The following is a 6,123-nucleotide window of genomic DNA, read 5'->3' on the forward strand; positions in this document are numbered from 1 at the left end:
CAGTCATGCCTCTCCCTTCCTCATTTCTTACGTCCAGGCTGTCAGCAAGGCATTTTATTCCTCCTTTAGAAAGGCTTTCCAGCCTTGCCTCTCCTTTCATGCTGCTGGTCTTGCTCTCCTGCTAACGTTGATGGCTACTGTATCCTCCTCTCAGGTCTCCCTGCCTCCAGCCTCTCTTCCACAAAGAACCCAATAATACCCCTGCTAGGCCCATCAAACTCTAGTTTCAAGAAATCACAGTGACTGCTATGGTTTAGAACTTTAGTCATTCCTCATTGCTTCCAGGCTATTGTCCATTTTGCTACCCTGGGAAACAGGGCAGAGTCTGTAGAAAGCCCTTTGAGCAAGACAGACCTGGGTCTGAATCCCAGTGGCACGTTTGCTACTTACCTTAAGCAAATATCTTACCCTCTCTGAACCCCATTGCTCCTCCATAAAACACAATTTAAGTGACACACAATTGTGAGCATGTGTGAGATCATGCTGTATAAAACACTGTGCACCTGGCGCAGGTGGTCACTCAACATGTATATGGCCCTTTCCCCTCTTCGACAATGTGGCCCCACCTTTCTTTCTTTCCACCTGTGTCTCCAGATCCCCCATAGCATAGCCTTATCAGGCATGTGTCCTCCGAGTCCTTATGAACTCACCACACAATTCCCCTTCCATGCCTTTGATCACTCTGTGATTCTCATTGCCTAGAACATTTCCTGATACTCAGTGCTTCCCAAAGCCCTCCCCTCACTTCAAGCTCCAGTGTCACTTCACCATCTTGAAAGCTTATTTTATTTTATTTTATTTTATTTTATTTTATTTTGAGACAGAGTCTCACTCTGTCCAGACTGGAATGCAGTGGCACGATCTCAGCTCATTGCAACCTCTGATTCCCAGATTCAAATGATTCTCATGCTTCAGCGATTCTCACACCTCCTGAGTAGCTGGGGCTACAGGAGTACACCACCATGCCCGGCTAATTTTTGTATTTTTTGTAGAGACGGGGTTTTCACTATGTTGGTCAGGCTAGTCTTGAACTCCTGACCTCAAGTGATCTGCCTGCCTCAGCCTCCCAAAGTGCTTCGATTGCAGGTGTGAGCCACCAATGCCTAGCCTGCTCCTATCCAGTGGCCTGACCAATGTCACCACTTGGCCTGGGTCAACTCCTGGTGGACCTCAGGACACATACTGGCTTATCATGAGGGAAGTTCAGTGGGCAGCAGTCAGGCAGCGATGCCTGTCCCAGTTCAGGGTTGGGCTTTGGGCCTGGACTGAGTCTAGGACAGTGTGAGAACCTTGGCCTCCTGGCATGACATTCCCAAAGGCAGCCACAGTCTGGGTAGAACAGACCACAAGACTATAGGATTTCCGGCCCAGACCATCCTTACCATCCTTTGAACCAAGTGGACTTAGTGGGGCGGAAGGAGGTGTGGGGACCAAGAACCTATGGCAGGGCAACTGGCCCTCCTGTCTGCAGCCTGGCTTCCTCAATTCTGTGTTCCTAACCTAAGAGCTGCCGTTCAGTGAGGGCCCACAGTGTGTCTGCTGTGTGTAGACTCTTTATTTGTGCAATCTCTAATGGCCTGAGTAGCCCTGGAAACAAAATGTGACTATCCCCATGTTATAGATGACAAACTGGCTCAAAGCGATTATATGACTGACATAGACCACACAGCTAGAAAATGGAATCACTGGGTTTCAAAGTGGATTTTTGTGACTGACTCCAAAGCTCACCAGGCTGCTCATCCTGTATGCTTCTGAGGCCTCTGGCCCTCCAGACCGGCCACTCTCCACAAAGTCTCCCTTTTGGTGAGTCATGTCCCTCCAAATACTCCCTGAAGGCAAGATCAACCTGCCCTAACTACCCCAAACTGAACTAGGCCAGCCCCAAGCCTGTCTCTGGCCCTCCATCTCTCTCACTGTTCACATCCATCGGAAAGCAGAGACCTGGAGTAGGGAATGGGAGGGGTGCACAAGTACAAAAGATTTTGAAGCCAGCAGGAAGACAAAAGAATGACAAGAAGGAGCAGCTGTTTGTAAAGGGAAACCTGAGACAGGCAGAAAGCTCAGCTCCCTAATCCTAGGCTCGTGTGGAGCCAGGGCAGGGGCCCCCAAGGTCAGGGATTCTGGGGGCAGGCGGATGGGAGAGTCAGCCTCCGCTCCTGGGAGGCTCCCCTCTGCCCTGTGCACAAACAACGAGTACCTCATTCCTCCCCTGTGCCAAGTGAGCTGCCTCTTCCTGCCCCGTTTCTTCCTTCCCTTTGGGTACCGGGGCTTCTTTCTGAATCCCCTCTCTCCATGCCGACATCGCTTCTAATTCACCCTGGTGTCTCCCTCCCTCACAATTACTGGGAGTAATTTTAGCAACTTTTCCTCTCAACTACCGCTGGCATGTTCACAGCAAATGGCCCCTGTTTTGGCTTGACACTTGATCAGGGTGGTGACAGAGTGCAGACAAAGCCGGCACAATGCGGGGAGGGGAGGACAGAGGGACAGATCACCTTCCTTTCACTTCAGGCCTTATTTGGTCTACCTTGCTGAAGCGGCCCTCCTTCCAGTCTCTCTTTATTTATAGCATTTTGCTTTGCTCTCCCTTATCTTGCTATCATTTTGTAGCACACTCTGCACAATCCCCACCTACCCCCGGCATGGTGGGGCCCCTGGCCCCTCACTCTCCCCACAAGGAATGTGCATGTGTGCAAAGCGTAGGCCTGGATTCCATTTCTACAAAGAGCTGACCAGAGCAGTCTAGAGGAGGGATCTTTCTTTTGGTCATTGTTATGTCCTTATTGACCAGAATAATGCCTGGCACATAATAGGCACTCAATAAATACTTGTCGAACGGAGGAATCTACAAAGCTGCTCAGTCTTCAGACAGCAGCAAGCAGCAGGAAGAGAATCATGATGTAGCCAAGAGCAGGTACTGGAGGGGCTAGGGAGTGAGTGGAGATCTTTAAGGACAGCAAGCCCTCTGATCTGTCTGAGCTGTGAGGAAGAGCCTAGTTAGGGAGGTGAGTTCTATTCTGCAATGACGCAGGGCAGGGGTGGAGAACAGTAACACCCAAACACCAATAGACCAGAGCCTCCCAAACCCGAAGGGAGGGAAACAAAGTGTGATTGATTTCTCAAATGCGGGAAAGACTTCCCAAGTCCCCAGCCAAGGAAGGAGGCTGGCCCATGGTGAAGACACTGGCTTTGAAATGGCTCAACTACGTCCCAAGCACCCTTTGTGCATCTTAATTGTCGGCATCTGTGCCTGAGCCCTGGGAAATCAGGGAGGGGTGGCAGTTTGGAGCTTGGAAAGCAGGAAGGTGGGGATGAAAGGAGTTTTTGCCCCTCATCGCAAATCCTTAAGGTTCCTACAGGGAACCTCAGACAAAGCTGTCTTAGGGGTTGTCTTCCAGCTCCAAGCAGCTGTATTATCTATAGCTCCAAGAGGGTCTGTCTCTGTCAATAAGGCTGATTCCTCAGCGCCTGGCAGGGCCTGGAGGGCACTGCCAGAGTCTATTCTGCCGGGCATGTTAGTAGCAGAGCCTACTGGGATCACCTCAGCAACTGTATACCTTAGCACTGCAGAGCTGCAGTGGTGTCAGTCACAGCCCTTGCAGTTCATAGTCTACCCCCACTTGCCTGCACACCCCCCTTACAGCTGCTCAGTGTCCTCAGACTGTACCTTAGTGCCTTGATTACCAAGCAACCCCCACAGAGGCCTCTTCCTGGATTTTCCCTTCCCTGCTATGCCCACCCCACCTTCAAAATGTACCTGCTGCACCCATCCCCCAGGCCTGCCTCTCTCCTTCCAAGCTGACAGCTAATCAGATGGATTAATCCGCATGCGCCGAAGAGCTGTGCTCGAAAGAAGGGGGAGATTTCACACCAAACCCTGCAGTGGTTGCCTAGACACGGAGCCAGTCAAGCTTGCGCACCCCGTTGCTAGAAGAGCATGGCATCGGCTGTGTTCTGTGCTCATAGGCTGGGCCCCAGCTCCCTTTCCTCCCCTCCTTTGTGGCTGTTCCTCAGACCTGCAGAGGGGAAGATTTTTCCTGTCCTGTCGCTCTGCCTCACTTGCCAGAACACTAGTCGCCTCCAGCTCTGGACAAAGGTCATCCACCTGAGGCTGGGTGGGCCAGACAACAGCTGTCTTAGGGGTCTCCTTCCAGCTCCAAGCAGCTATATTATCTACAGCTTTGAGAGGGTCTGTCTCTGGGCTCAGGCCTTTAGTACCCGTGGGGCAGAGCCAGGAACATGAGTCAGGCAAAGGGCTCCAAACTAGGACCATTGCAGCTGGGTCCTGCCCTCTGTGCATAGGTGGTCCCTACACCTTTGGAATCCCAGCCCTCCTTCCCAGGCTACCCTCCGCAGGCCCGGCTCCACTCCCATCTGCTGAGGTTTCCCACCTTGAATCCTGCTGCCCCGATTAGCTGTATAACCTTAAAGAATGCACTGTCCCTCTCCATAAAATGAAGTGCTTGGACGGCTTGCTAAAGGCCTGTCTGGCTCAGAGGCTTGGTGACCTCAACACATCGCCTGCTGGTCCAAGGAAATCAGTGCCTGAGCCAGAGTCCCCATCTCTAAGCTCCATGGTTATTGTTCTTGCCACCTGGCTAGGAAACGTCCTTCCAGCTGCCCCAGTCTAGCCTCACCCTGGGGCCATGCCCTCAACTCTGTCCTACCCCTCTCTGCTGCTGACACTTAGCCCCTTCCCAGCTTACAGTTGGATACAGGACCTGGGCCAGGAGAGCAGGGAGGACACTGTGGAAATGGGGCCAGGCCAGCAGGGGCCTCAGGGCAGGAGACTGGAGGGGCAGCAGTGTTCAGGGCCAGAAGTGCCCTGTGGGAGAGCCAGGACCCTGGCTGCCTTGGTCTTGGTGGTCGTGGTCAGTTCCCTCTCCTGCCAGCTGTGGAATGTGAGGCCTGGCCTGGGAGATATTTTTGCTGCACTTTGAGCCACCCCGCCCCCTGGAACTCAGACCCTGCACACTCCATGCCATAACAATGACGACCACTTCCAATTGTTTCCTAGCTGGAGCGGGGGGAGGGGAGCACTGTTTGGGAAGGGGGGGAGCCTGGGGGAAATGCTTCTAGTGACAACAGCCCTTTCTAAATCCGGCTAGGGACTGGGTGCAGGTGGGGGTGGGGGTGCCCTGCTGCCCCATATATACAGCCCCTGAGACCAGGTCTGGCTCCACAGCTCTGTCCTGCTCTGTGTCTTTCCCTGCTGCTCTCAGGTAGGAGCGGGAGCTGGAGGCTTTCCTCCGGGATAAGGGGGCTCTAGGCTTAGGAAGGGATTCCTCTAGGAATAGCAAACTTCATGCAGGACTTCATGCAGTGTACCAGGTCCAGTCACTGGGCACACATGTGCAGGTCTAAACATGGGCCTATGTGCCACAGGAGTTCCCAGGGGAAGATATCTGCATCTGAGCAGATGGGACCAATATGCATTACACGGTGTGATGTGTGTGTGTGTGTGTGTGTGTGTGTGTGTGTGTACAAGCCTGCATAGTCTGAATGTGATAGAGGGTATGTACCTCACTGACTGACACAGAAATATCAAGTGGGAGATGTGGGTGTATGATCATGCCTGTGAATGAGGAGATTCCTTTGCAGGGAGGGAGAAAGGATGGTGGAGAAGGATTCTAGGAAGTGTGTATGCCTTCATGTGATTCTGTGAGGCCTGGAATGTGTAGCTACCCCTGTCCATGCATGCAGAGATGATTGTCTATGCCTCCAGGAGTCATGATTGTTATAGTATGTACCCTCTGCAGAAGGAGCTCACAGGCACGGGGGTGTAGGATGTTCCAGGTCTTTGTGTACTGAAGAACACGCAGTGGTGTGAGTCTACTTACGCAGCACACATCCTGAAATGTGCACATTTGCTGTTGAGGCATATGTGGCACCCTGGGGGTGGGGTGCAGACTGAGGTATGGGAAAGAAGCCTGTCTTTGTGTCAGATGCACGCCCAAGCAGCAGGCATGAGTGTTCATCAGAGGGCTTGTGGACGGTGTTCAGCTACGTGATGGAGGTGTGTCTATGAGAGGAAGCCCACAGTGTCTTCTCTCTGAGAATGTCCACAAAGTCTGACAACAAAATGGGGACAGGATGGAAAAGAACTCTCTTTAGAGTCATCAG

The sequence above is a fragment of the Piliocolobus tephrosceles genome, chromosome 6 (assembly GCF_002776525.5).
Source record: "Piliocolobus tephrosceles isolate RC106 chromosome 6, ASM277652v3, whole genome shotgun sequence".
Lineage (NCBI taxonomy): Eukaryota > Metazoa > Chordata > Mammalia > Primates > Cercopithecidae > Piliocolobus > Piliocolobus tephrosceles.